Source organism: Caretta caretta, chromosome 3 (assembly GCF_965140235.1).
Source record: "Caretta caretta isolate rCarCar2 chromosome 3, rCarCar1.hap1, whole genome shotgun sequence".
In the NCBI taxonomy this organism is placed as follows: domain Eukaryota; kingdom Metazoa; phylum Chordata; order Testudines; family Cheloniidae; genus Caretta; species Caretta caretta.
In genome coordinates this window covers 89,940,860-89,954,117 of record NC_134208.1, presented here as the reverse complement: position 1 = coordinate 89,954,117, position 13,258 = coordinate 89,940,860, and the positions used below count along the sequence as shown (strand labels likewise).

The 13,258-nt window shown below is 40.2% G+C and overlaps 2 protein-coding genes across 8 annotated transcripts in view; one reads left to right on the top strand and one right to left on the bottom strand.

The window, feature by feature from the left end:
• NT5DC1 (5'-nucleotidase domain containing 1) overlaps nt 1-13,258 on the bottom strand; it is a 245,993-nt gene that overhangs the window by 131,617 nt on the left and 101,118 nt on the right. The window lies entirely within an intron of this gene.
• Nucleotides 6,008-13,258, top strand: part of COL10A1 (collagen type X alpha 1 chain) — an 84,342-nt gene continuing 77,091 nt past the window's right edge. For all 4 annotated transcript variants that reach the window (XM_048844733.2, XM_048844732.2, XM_075126650.1 and 1 more), the window contains exon 1: nt 6,008-6,314. The gene's annotated coding sequence lies outside the window, so the exon portion shown is untranslated. The remainder of the gene's footprint in view (nt 6,315-13,258) is intronic.

The following is a 13,258-nucleotide window of genomic DNA, read 5'->3' as shown; positions in this document are numbered from 1 at the left end:
GGCTCCTGGACGATCGAGATACAAAAGGAGCACTTAAAGACGATAAAGTCATTGCGGAGAAACTAAATGAATTCTTTGCTTCAGTCTTCCTGGCTGAGGATGTTAGGGAGATTCCCAAACTTGAGCCATCTTTTGTAGGTGACAAATCTGAGGAATTGTCACAGATTGAAGTGACACTAGAGGAGGTTTTGGAATTGATAAACTTAACAGTAACAAGTCACTGGGACCAGATGGCATTCGCCCAATAGTTCTGAAAGAACTCAAATTTGAAATTGTGGAATTAATAACTATGGTTTGTAACCTGTCCTTTAAATCAGCTACTGTACCCAATGACTGGAAGATAGCTAATGTAACGCCAACATTTAAGAAGGGCTCTAGAGGTGATCCTGGCAATTACAGACTGGTAAGTCTAACATCAGCAACAGGCAAATTAATTGAAACAACAGTAAAGAATAAAATTGTCAGACACATAGAAGAACATAAATTGTTGCGCAAAAGTCAGCATGGTTTCTGTAAAGGGAGATCATGTCTTACTAATCTATTAGAGTTCTCTGAGGGGGTCACCAAACATGTGGAGAAGGGGGATCCAGTGGACAAAGTGTACTTAGATTTCCAGAAAGCCTTTGACAAAGTCCCTCACCAAAGGCTCTTACGTAAATTAAATTGTCATGGGATAAGAGGGAAGATCCTTTCATGGATTGAGAACTGTTTAAAAGACAGGGAACAAAGGGTAGGAATAAATGGTAAATTTTCAGAATGGAGAGGGGTAACTAGTGGTCAGTCCTAAAACCAATCCTATTCAACTTATTCATAAATGATTTGGAGAAAGTGGTAATGGTGAGGTGACAAAGTTTGCAGATGATACTAAACTGTTCAAGATAGTTAAGACCAAAGCAGACTGTGAACAACTTCAAAAAGATCTCACAAAACTAAGTGATTGGGCAACAAAATGGCAAATGAAATTTAATGTGGATAAATGTAAAGTAATGCACAGTGGAAAAAATAACCCCAACTATACATACAATATGATGGGGGCTAATTTAGCTACAACTAATCAGGAGAAAGATCTTGGAGTCATCGTGGATAGTTCTCTGAAGACGTCCACGCAGTGCGCTGCGGCAGTCAAAAAAGCAAATGGGATGTTAGGAATCATTAAAAAAGGGAAAGAGAATAAGTCTGAGAATATCTTATTGCCCTTATATAAATCCATGGTATGCCCACATCTTGAATACTGCATACAGATATGGTCTCCTCATCTCAAAAAAGATATACTGGCATTAGAAAAGGTTCTGAAAAGGGCAATTAAAATGATTAGGGGTTTGGAACAGGTCCCATATGAGGAGAGATTAAAGAGGCTAGGATTTTTCATCTTGGAAAAGAGGAGACTAAGGGAGGGGTATGAGAGAGGTATATAAAATCATGAGTGGTGTGGAGAGAGTGAATAAGGAAAAGTTATTTATTTGTTCCCATAATATAAGAAGTAGGGGCCACCAAATGAAATTAATGGGCAGCAGGTTTAAAACAAAGAAAAGGAAGCTCTTCACACAGTGCACAACCTGTGGAACTCCTTGCCTGAGGAGGTTGTGAAGGCTAGGACTATAACAGGGTTTAAAAGAGAACTGGATAAAATCATGGAGGTTAAGTCCATTAATAGCTATTAGCCAGGATGGGTAAGGAATGGGGTCCCTAGTCTCTGTTTGTCAGAGGGTGGAGATGGATGGCAGGAGAGAGATCACTTGATCATTAGCTGTTAGGTTCACTCCCTCTGGAGCACCTGGCACATTGGCCATTGTTGGTAGACAGGATATTGGGCTGGATGGACCTTTGGTCTGACCCAGTATGACCATTCTTATGTTCTTATGACTTCCACTCTTCTGTCCACTCAAACAATCCACTCTGGACTCTTGGATGTTAAAAAATCTTACAACTGTTTCACTGGGAAGCTCTAGCACTGGTATGCTTTGGAGAGAGACTTGAAATCTGGCAGAGGCATTACCCTGGTGTTAAGAATTGCCCTTTCTGACATCCCAGTGAAAATCTGTCCTAATTTTCAGTTTGCACAGGTGCAGTAGAGGCTTCTTAGGGTTCAGTAGCTAAATTCTCCAAAGATTCCATCTGTAATGAGCGTAGTCCATCCTCACAAAGCTCCTATGTATCAACCAGACTAGACATTTGAAATCACCGCAGAGCAACCGAGCAAACTCCATCCCAAGGCTCCAGGGCCGAGCAAAACTTTCATAAGTGATCCATCCCATCCCCTGTCGCCCATTCCCAGCTAATAGCCACTGATGGGGAACTATCCTCCATGAATTTATCTAGTTCTTTTTTGAGCCCTGTTATAGACTTGGCCTTCACAACACCTTTTGGCAAAGAGTTACACAGGTTGACTGTGTATTGTAAGAAGAAATACTTCCTTTTGTTTGTTTTATACCTGCTGCCTATTAATTTCATTTTGTGACACCTAGTTCTTGTGTTATGAGGAGTAAATAACACTTCCTTATTTACTTTCTCTCCACCAGTCATGATTTTATAGACCTCTATCATATCCCCCTTAGTCGTCTCTTTTCCAAGCTGAAAAGTCCCGGCAATTCCTCCTCCCTGTGGCTTAAGTGGCATGAGGCACCAGAATTGAAAGACAGATTATCTTTCAAATGCTCTCTATGCTCTAATTTTTTGCTGGCACCCAATCAACCTGGAGGAGAAGAAAATAACCTGGAATGCAGTGGACAGAGAAGACACATGGAAGTCAGGGAGGGAGGAAAGCGGACAGAAGCCAGGGGAGGGTGGCGGAGGAGGAGGAGGACAAGAGCCAGGTGATGGGAGGGAGTGGACAGAGGCATGCTAGAGGGGGCAGACTAGAAGGAGCCAGGCTTGGGAATGGGAGCAGAGGGGTCTGTAACCACCAGACCTGGGAACTGAAATCAGGATTTCTGAGTCTCAACATTCCTTTGCTGTCAGGAAATACCTATGGATCCTGCTGGCAAATAGCACATTCATCTCCATTTATGGCTGGTCCACGTATAAAATGATAATCAATTGCTCCATTAGTTCCAGTGGCAGAGATCTGTGCTATGGATGTAAAAGTTCCAGTCCTGCTGATGACACAATGTGGGAGTCAATGTGTTCCTACATGATGGAAATTTTATTTTTTCAGTTTGCCTTTTAAAAAGTTTAGTAAATAAATTAAATAAGAAAAAAGAAGAAACCTACATTAAAAGAACATTAAGGTTACAAAGTCAAGCACTGAAAAGGTAGGAAATGTCAGTATTAAGGTTTCCTGTGCATCTGCATTATGATACAGATTTTAATTACCAAATCACACACTATTTTTTCCAAAAGACCCCTGCCTCATTCAGTGCATACAACAGACAGTGCTTACCAAATAGGCAGCTGTTCAATGTTTCATTTTATCCTCATCATTCAGTATGTTGACCGATGCCTTATTTCTGCATACCCGGCACACATTGCTCTGAATACAGAATTATCAATTTACTCATTAGCTTTTCTGTGACACTAATTACTGTAATATACGTGTGTGCCTGGCAAACATTAAATGAATTTATCTGCACCCTAATCCTGTGAGACGAGGTGGTATTATCATCCCCATTTTATAAGGTCAAAAACTGAGGCACAGAGACACTAGGGTCAGAAGTGTCCACTCATTTTGGCAGATTTCAGAGTAGCAGCCGTGTTAGTCTGTGTCTGCAAAAAGAAAACGAGGACCTGTGACACCTTAGAGACCAACAAATTTATTTGAGCATAAACTTTCGTGAGCTACAGCTCACTTCATCGGATGTATCCAATGAAGTGCGCTGTAGCTCACGAAAGCTTATGCTCAAATAAATTTATTGGTCTCTATGGTGCCACAAGTACTTCTTTTCTTTTCACTCATTTTGGGTGACCGTTTGAAGGCCTAGGACCTTATTTTTCAGAATACTTAGCATTTAATGGCACTTTCTATGCTCAGGGCAGAGTTCTCACTTACTTCAATTGCACCTGTGAGTGCTCAGTACTTCTGCAACTCAGGACCTAACATGTGTCAATATGAAGCACTTAGAAAATGAGGAGCATACAATTAGCTGCTACCTGCAACACGTTTGACTTAAAGGATTTGGAGCCTCATCTTGCACCATTGATGTTACTGGGAGTTTTGCCACTGAACTCAAGTGGATCAGAAGCAAAGTCTTGTTCTGCATAGGAATTCTGTGGCAGAAGCAGGGACAGAATCCTTCATCTGCTTTATCCAGGAGACAATTCCTTCTCTTCCTCCAAACACCCCCCCCCCCCCCGCAATGTTTACTACAAACCTTCCAACTTCTTCAACAAATAAGGCAAAGGTGCTGTAGATACCAGCCTCACTAACCAACCCTGATTCATTCCCTGAAAACCATGTGGATAAAAATAGTAGGTGATCATGTGATTAAAGATTTTGCCACAATATATATGCAAAAGAGGACCAGAGTTTGTATAGCAAAACTTCCAAAGACTTCAGTGGGGCCAGGATTGCACCCATTATCTTCAAAACAGTCTTGTTACAAATTGACAATCCCACTTAGATTCATCCATAGTATTGAATTAGAATAATTTTCCAAGGAAACTCAAATGAAGGTGAGTAGAAAGGCAGGGTTCCAAGCCACGTCTAGATTGCATTAAGTACAGAGCTCAAGTTCTAGGCAGAATTAGGGCTAGAGTTTGGGTTCAAAGTAGATGGCATCATACTGACGGGGCAATCAGGCAGATCAATAGCTCTTAAAGAATTTCTTCCATCTGAGGACAAAAAAATTTCTACAGAACTATTCTGACAAAATTTTGGCTAAATGTGAACCAGAAATGGAAAGCGAACCCCTTCCTATTTTGGATCCAACATAAAACTAAAACCATACGGACAGGTTTGAATTTGGGGATCTAAATCCAAAACTATCTGAAATTCCCAAGTATTCTGATCTGAAGTTCCAGTTTTGGCCCATCTCTAAGAATGTACTGTAGGAAATATTCTCCACTGGCAAAAGAATGGTATCTTTCATCTGCAATTTCTATGATTCATTTGTAATACTACATAAAAGCAACCACAATGGTGTTTGGTTCATTTTTGTATCAGCACTCACTTAAAGATGCAGTATTTCATGAGGCCCACTTCATCACATTATAAAAATGTGAAAATTAAATAGTAACTTTAAAGACTTCTAAACCACCTCAGTGATCCACAGTTAACACACACCACTGCACTGCCATTCACAAGATTTAAGTTTGATTTTCTGGTCCTATTCTTTCTCCCAGGGTCAGAGCCTGAAAATACTCCAGAGGCAAAGCTCTCTTTCTCTGACGATAAAGAAGTATCTTGTATTATATGACTATGCATTCCTCCAGCTAATTAAGGAGCAAAAGTGATGGACTTACAATGGAACCCAGTGTAATATTCTTTGATCATAAAACTAACAGCTGTGACCTGGGCTTCGGAGGAGTGTATGACAAATGGAGATACTCAGGGTTCCAAAATGGACAGCACAAATGGGGAAGAGTGAGGAAAGAGGGGCTGGAGAGAAGATTATTCCATGGGTCCCAGCCTAAAACCTACAGTCAATTGTCTTAAACCCCTATTCATCAGTCCATACTCAGGCAAAGCTCCTGTATGTCCTAAATCTGGCTTATGTTGTACCTATAGCACTCATAGTAGCACAAAGATAGAAAACAGATGTAGAATCAGTATTAAGACCTCCCAGAAATTATCCAAACAATTCTGAAATCTGAACTTTGATACCATAGCATGAACAGAGCAATAAACATGGGAAGACACCATAATGACAGAATGTTTTTTTTTCCTTAAAGTATACAAATAATTTTGATTAATTAGAAACACTAGAGATTTTGCTTTTCAAGTCATACTAATCTCACCCCAGTTCAGAGATGTATGCCAAAATAAATGTCATACCCATCTTTAAATTAACACATGTGATCAGATGAATCAGAATCCTCAATCCCCTTCCACCTCTCATACAGAGCCATTTAACTGCTGGGAAACAGAAAATTATTCTCTCCTGGAACTGACTCAGAAGGCAGATCCATCATTCAGTAGCCAGCACATGATTCAGCTTAGCTTTGGATAAAAAGTTAAAAGGTCCAAAAGCTACCAAAAAAGGGCTCTTGAATTAGCAAGCTGCTTCACTTTAACCCTCCTGAAATGCCTGCTGAAAGATTCTGTGAATCATGACTGCTGCAAGAGGAGCACCCTTGCATCGAGAAAGTGGCAACTTTCAGTGACATCCAGCAAGCAGGCATTCCCCTCTATCTAAAGACATCTTTCACTCAGCTAAAAGGTAAGATGAGAATGTAGTAATGTAGTCAGACATCCAGAAAGATTTTGGGGGGGGGGGGGGGGGGGGGGGTTACTAAAATACATGGCAGTTACCAAAAAAAAAAAAAAAAAAAAGGCAGTTGGTGTTGTTTTCAGATGAAATGAATGTAAACCAGCATAATACATTTTAAAAGAACAAATATTTGATCTTAAGTTTATTATATAAAACAAGATGTCTCTTAAAATAGGCTGATTTATGCTCCCATTTTATTATCTTTACTAGCAAGCGCTGAATAAGAAGCAATAAATGTTACTGCAAGTAGGAAAAAGACATTCCATTCTTTTCAAGTCTTGAAATAGGATACAAAGTGTAAAAATACTAGCAAATATTCCACTTATCTGAAATTCAGTGTCTGAATAGCAAAATGATTTACTGAGCCTTCATATGCCTTTAATATTTCTTCATGTGATGTACACACACAGAATGAAAAACCCCTGCTGTGTAATCCCCTCATGTTTCCAAAGGGGAACATTTCAAATTGATAAAGGGTTATGATCTAGTTGTCAGACCATTTGAAAACAGTGCTACTTTCCTTTCAGTTTAATCACATGCTAGATTTTTAATAGACTAATTATTTGCTGAGTTATTAACATGGGGTAATTCCTGTGAATTCAAAAGACTTAGGTTCAAAATATTCCAGAGACCTTCAGTGATGCTTGTTACATAAAGTGTCTTTGTACAACACGGTTAACAAAAAAGAGGGATGAACCTGCAACACTGAAAGATTTAATTGAAAACATATTATTCAATTTCCTTTATGTGTCAATGCGTTTGCAAGTCATTTCATTTAAATGCTTCAACAATGCTAATACTCCAAAAGGGGTAAAACTGAATAGATAAAAGTCTTTAGAAAAAAACTGCACCAGTTATGGCACAAAGTTAAGGATGCACCAACCATGAATTACAAGCTCCTTTTATAAGGGGTTTATTATTTTACCTTAAAAATGGTTTGAACTGACAATTGGTATTTAAGCTTCTTTCCGCCCCCCCTTTCAATTTTTCTTCTACACGAGTTTGGCTGGTTTTTTATTACAGAAGGACGAAAGGGGGAGGGAGGAACTTTCTGTGGCTTCAGATGCTTTTGTCATCACGCTCTACGGAAAAACAGCAACTTTTTAAAAAAACTTAATTTTACATACCACTTAATCCTTAGTTTGGAGTGGAAACTTTTCAGCAAATGATTTAGGGTCACTCTATTTAAAAATCTGTTGTGTTTTAAGATTTGAAAATTGGCTAATGAAAAGAAAAAATACATTTTCAATGCAAATTCCAGAGCACCCTCACAAGAACACTGTTACAGCTTTACAATACGGATTGAAATTATAACGTATAACATTCTGAGGGAATCATCACAACTCACCCAAAAATCATTTTAACAGTGTCTCCATAATATGTACTACCTCAGGAAGGCTTAAACTTTGTACTACAAGAGATGCTGGCAGTTTGCACATTTGCAGTTTGAAGGCCAGATTTAATTTACACTAAGTCAAGCAAACTGTAGCCATCCTTATTCTTAATAGAGTGATGCAAGTAACGGAATCCTACAGGTCAGAACACACGATTCCCTTCTCTCTGATCAGGTGGAGGAGCATTGCACTCTGGGAACTGTTGTCCAAGGGCCTCATCTTTATATTAAAAAGTGAGAGAGTGGTCATTAGCTGTATTGAAGGTCACATTTTGGTGAACAGTCTGTACCTTCTCCACCTCTGAGACAAAACATTTTATTGTGACAGCTTTGAAGAACTTATTAGAATGTTTGATATCAACAATCACACTTCATCATCCTACAAACTGAATGGCTCATATAAATGGCTTCTTTATACTGTTATGTCTATACATTTCATTTAAAAAAAATATATTGTTTTGAGGCACCTCTTTTTCAATCCTTGCTATAGGGATTTCAAGATGGGTCAGAGTTTAATACACTGACTCTGAAGTGCTGGGACATGGACTGAAATTGAGATACCTGGAAAAAGCCCAGAAAGCAGAGTAATTAAGTAGAGTTTGGAGAGCAATTATACACATTGAAAAATAAAATAAAACAGCTATGAGAGTTACAGCTCTCAACTGTACTCCATTGCATTTCAGTATAATGCAGCAGAGATCTCTGAATGTGAACACGATGCCATATTAATGGGGGGAAAGGCAGACAGAGGAAGGAACAAGAGCCATAACTTGGGGTTTCCTTTAGCTGGAAACGTTAAGTTCCTGATTTGTTTGACATTTGTTTTTTAAATGTACTTGATTCAAATCACTTATCACACTCACTAACTCAGTAAAAGTGAGCGATATGATGACGTAGAATGTAAATAAATTGAAACACTCAAAAATTAAGCTGGCCTAGGGACTCAGAGGCAATAAATTGTGCTACCACAAGGGAGATCCAAGGGCCCAGTTCAGCCACATGCTTAAGCACACACTAACAAAAAATCTTAGTAGTCTCAATGATTTCAATAGGACAATTTATATGCATAAAGATAGGCACAGTTTAAGTACCTCATTGAACTGGAGCTCCAGTTAGGATCCTGGATTTTGTCTCTTATTTAAAACAAGTAATCCCATAATGATCCAAAATAATACATTTCATGCTTAGTGTTATTACACTGATTGGACCATTGCAATAGTATTTCTTTTTATAAGGTCTGACCCTTGTCCTAGGAGAGTGACCACATCAGATGACCCATCCTAGCTAATCCTTTAAGATTAACAGGATCTGGAGGAAGCATCATCTGTTCTTCCTTTGTCACAAAGAGGCATCAAAGACTCATAGAGAAGAGAATCTATGAGACAGAGAATTCCAGAAATACTCAGCCCACCATAGTAATAAGCATAATATAAGTCTCTGAATAGATAGATGGAGACCTGCACCAAGAATAGTGACCTTAAAAACAGACACCAAAAATTCACTCCTGCAATTCATGACTTCATAATCAAGTAAAAAGGAAAACCTTGTGCAGGAATATTGAAAATAAACATGGAGTCCCATCCAGATTGTCATGAAGGCCAGAATTGCCCTTTTCATTTTAAACAGGATGGGCCAGCAATTTCTCTTTGATGTGGCATGCAGCCTTGCTAAATTCTAAACCCCAAGACTCTGTGGTTGGTGAAGTTGTTTAGCATGGCTTGTCTTGCAAAGTTGATGGTTCTGCTTTTGCTGTCAGCTTTGTCATATTTTAAAAACAGTCCACAAAAAACAAATAGTGTCAGATAGGGAGATGGGAGGGGAGAAGACACACCATCATGGAAACAATGTATATTTGTTTCTTACAACATAGTTGCCACTCATATCGCTTAATTTTCTGCAAAACCATTTCACTGAACACAGAAGCCCTAAAATTCAGTTTATCCTGTATCTGTAACCTAATACACTGTAACCTAATATTGGCCCTCATACCAAAATAAAGATAAATATGCAATTTCTTGTCCAGGCCACTTTGATGTACGCTGTCACCTGCACATATTTAAAGTTATATGACAATTTTCATTCAAGGTCACATGAGACACACACTATACCTTGTTTCAGAGTAGCAGCCGTGTTAGTCTGTATTCGCAAAAAGAAAAGGAGTACTTGTGGCACCTTAGAGACTAACCAATTTATTTGAGCATAAGCTTTCGTGAGCTACAGCTCACTTCATCAGATGCATTCGGTGGAAAAAAACAGTGGGGAGATTTATACACACAGAGAACATGAAACAATGGGTGTTACCATACACACTGTAAAGAGAGTGATCACTTAAAGTGAGCTATTATCAGCAGGAGAGCGGGGGAGGGGGAAGCTTTTTTGGATATTTATAAAAATATATTAAGAGATATTACATATAGACCCATGTCCAAGAATCATTTGTAAATTGTGAACATAATACATCAAATCGTTGTTCAACTTTGAGGAAGCTGCAACCCCTTTCTACTGGGGAACTCAGATATGGTACAGATTCAGTTCATTGATCTTTTAGTACCCTAATTAGCTCTCAACCTCTCTTAGAGCTCTGGGTCATTTCAAAACCTCCAGTCATTTGATTTCCTAGTTTTGACCCTTTTCCATTGGCCTCTGGCAGTGGTCCCATATTGATTTTCTGCTTGTGTACTCTTTTGGTGATGAACTGTTTGATTCTTCATGATTATTTCATTTTCTATCATATTTAGGATCCCAAATGTTGAATTCCCATTGTGGAAAGGGAAAGAATCTAGATTTAAAGTAAAGTCATTACTTTACATACATATCCTTCAAACTTTTCCTCTAAGTCTATTAACATTTAATTATTTCTCTTACTTCAATTGCTCAGTTCAAATCTGATTAAGCATGTAATATTTTGTTAATTATTGCTGTTCTTTGGTACACAGATTTAGGTTGACTTGTTGAGCTTTCCCTTTTGTAATTTTGGGTATTGTTTTACCAAGAGTCATGGTTATTATTTTGTAAGAGCTTGTAGACACTGAAGGTATGTCTACATTGCAATGAGAGCTCGAGCTTAGACTCGGGCTCAAGTCCAAATCCCACTTCCATCTACACGCAATTCTGTCTAACTTGGGCCCAAGCCTGGGCCGCAGGACCCAGCAGGGATAGAGCATTCAACCCCAACACCCAAGGGCGGGCTCAGACCCAAACCATCATTTTGTAATTCGCACACAGCTCAGTCCCAGACTGAGTCCCACAGACTCAGGTCCTGAGGTCCGACAACCCTATCCCACAATCCCAAGGGACAATGTCCTTTGACCCTTCTATCCTAAGATTGGTCAATCAACTTCCAGGAAACGGAAGCAACCTCGTCATTCAAATACATTCTGGGTCCCTATTCAGAGGAGCTTTTTGATGCCATCCCAAGAGAGCTGCCTGCCATGGAACCAGCATTTAACTCTTCCATTTTGTTCTAACCACTGAGCTGCAGGCAGAGTGAATGTTCTCCTGCATTTGTAAGGCCACGGACATGAAGAAATCCTTTTACCAAGCATGCTGCTAGCTGGTCACAGGAGCAGACAGATTTTGGTTAACCTCTGGCACAACGCAAGCAAACGATTTGACTTTAGCAGTAGTTCCAGGAATGGCCATGTGTACCAGCTGGCAGCATTGGGGATTCACCGGACTGGTGACCAGTGCATGGAGAGGATTAAGTGGCTCATGACCAACTACTGGAAAGCCAGAGATGAGAACTGTACCTCTGGGAACTCGCCATCCTCCTGTCCCTTTTATGAGGAGTTTGACCAGGTGCTGGGTACTGTACTGAGCCACCAGCACATCATAATAGCCTGGTCAGCTGGGATGGTGACCTTCTCACCTGTGAAACCACTATTGGATTGGAGAGGTGCCGGCAAGTGCCAGATGAGGCTGCCAAAGTGACTCTTGTACTCAAACTGGTCCCCAGGGAGACTTTGCTGCTGGAGCAGTTACAACACATTTTGAGTCCCTACTCAAAGAGCTTTCTGATGCCATCCCGAGGGGGGCTGCCTGCCACGGAACCAGCCTCAGAAACACAAAAGGCAGAAGTAGTCCCTGAGCCTGGTAAGTTTCTGGCTCCATGTTTGTTGTTATTAATATAGGCATGGGAGCGATTTTCGATTTATTACCCAAAATTTATTGCAAGCCTTAGGCAACAATGATATCCAGTAATGGTGGATTGCATGCCAGGACCCCGGCATCAACCCTCCTTTAGTCCCCCACCACCACCACTCTGTGAAATTCAAAATGGAGACTGGGAAGCACAAACAACAGCAAAACAAGCATTTAAAATTAATTTTTTACTAAACACTTGAACATTCTTACAGAAATGTGCTGGGGTGTTTATAGTAGGACCCTTATACTGTCTTCCCTTTTAGTATGCCATGCCATACAAATGAGGCATGCCACAACATAACGAGTCACCTGTGAACAAAAAACTGTCTGGGGGTGGGGTTGGAAGGTTTAATGTTGTCCACAAGTGATTAAATCAATGTCCAGAGTATGACCTGAGGTTTGTATGCAGTCCAGAAATGTGCTGGGGCAGGAGAAGGTGGCTGTGTAGTTCTCTGAGTGTCCGTATTATTGTGTGTTTGCATGTGGTTCCTGGTAGATGCGTTAAGAGTAGCTTACACCGAGGGCCATACAAAGCCATAGAGAGGCAGGCAGTCATATCATGTGGACCCGAATGCATCATCTTGTTGATTCTCCCATGAATTTTGATCCAATCCTGGGTGTTGATAACCAAAAACTTTTCCCATAGTAGAACTCCAGATAGGTAGTCAAATTTCAGGGAAGGGCCCAGCTCTGTAGGTCACCAGCCCTTTCCATTCATAGATGTGCTGCTCTGTCACCATAAATTTGATAATGCAGCTGGCTTGCCACTGGCAGCTTGGAATAAAATCTCCCTTTGCCATTCTGAAACCTCTAGGATTGTAATGTCCTCAATAATGTGGAATGCCTGAAAGTATAGAAAAGGTTTATATCGTAAACCGCGACTCCCCTCTCCCACCAAAAGGCCAAGGAGCTCTCAAATTTTTCAACAATTTTAACTGGTTACTCATCACTGTGCAGTCTTTTCACTGTGATTAACTGAGTTTTGCCCCAGGAGCTTCTGAGAGCTGAGGTTCTCCTCTCAGAACATACTGAAATTCAATTTTACAAAGTATCAATTTTGGGCCTTGAGATTCCAAAAGGCACTTTTGCCTGGGGAGGTAATGCACCTATTGTGAAGCACTGAAACAATATCCTGCCCCAGCTGTGGTAGGTGCATTGTTTCGTGTCTTCTTTTAAGCCCTTTGACCTCTGCTGACCCTTCGACCTCTGCTGCTCCTTCCACTTCAGCAGTGCAGGCTCACTGCGGCAGGTTACAGGGATGCAGAACTGTCACGGACAGTGTTTCTGTGACGAACTTATGGTGGACATTCTGGACAGGGTTAAAAAGCAGGTGAAGTACTAGAGGGAGGAGGATTCA